Source organism: Penaeus monodon, chromosome 25 (genome assembly GCF_015228065.2).
Source record: "Penaeus monodon isolate SGIC_2016 chromosome 25, NSTDA_Pmon_1, whole genome shotgun sequence".
NCBI classification, from domain to species: Eukaryota; Metazoa; Arthropoda; class Malacostraca; order Decapoda; family Penaeidae; genus Penaeus; species Penaeus monodon.
Window position 1 is genome coordinate 18711971 of NC_051410.1, and position 601 is coordinate 18712571.

Here is a 601-nt window from a genome sequence, read left to right on the forward strand (position 1 = left end):
TTCAGGTATTAATAAAAGGCTGTTATAATTTAGTGAAGCAAGACGTCGGCTTTAAAGGTAAGCAACACAGCACTGTTAAAATACGTAGCCTTTGTATTAATCACTTCATATCAGATACCTTCCCTCCCTCCCCAAAAAGTGTTACGATTTCAGCCATTGCAATATACAAATAACAAAAAGTTCATCAAATCACGGCCCTTTAAAGGTTATGACGAATAAATTATTTCACAGAACGAAAAAAAAAATCGCAGTAATAAGGCAAAAGATCATATAAATCACTATCAATAGAAAAGAAAGCCATAAAACTGATTTTAAAAAATCGGTGTTAAGTTAACAGTTTGATTAAGAAAAGTATCGATTTAATAATACCTGAATGCTAACGTAATTCGATTCATAACAGATTCTGAGAAATGGATATAATGAGGTTTTTTGGATTTCAAGCGAAGATTCAAAGTCCATTACACAAAAACTCTTAGGTTTTTTAGAATAATCTTTGCCTCCCACAAACTGCAAATTTCATTATCTTAAAAGAATGTTAAATATTTCCGTAAACAACAGGCACTTATTCATTTCACAAGACATTCAACCCTTCAACCACAAA

The 601-nt window shown here is 31.4% G+C and overlaps 1 protein-coding gene across 1 annotated transcript in view; it reads right to left on the bottom strand.

Moving 5' to 3' along the window:
- LOC119589337 overlaps window positions 1–601 on the bottom strand; it is a gene marked incomplete in the record, with an annotated part of 19170 nt that overhangs the window by 4074 nt on the left and 14495 nt on the right.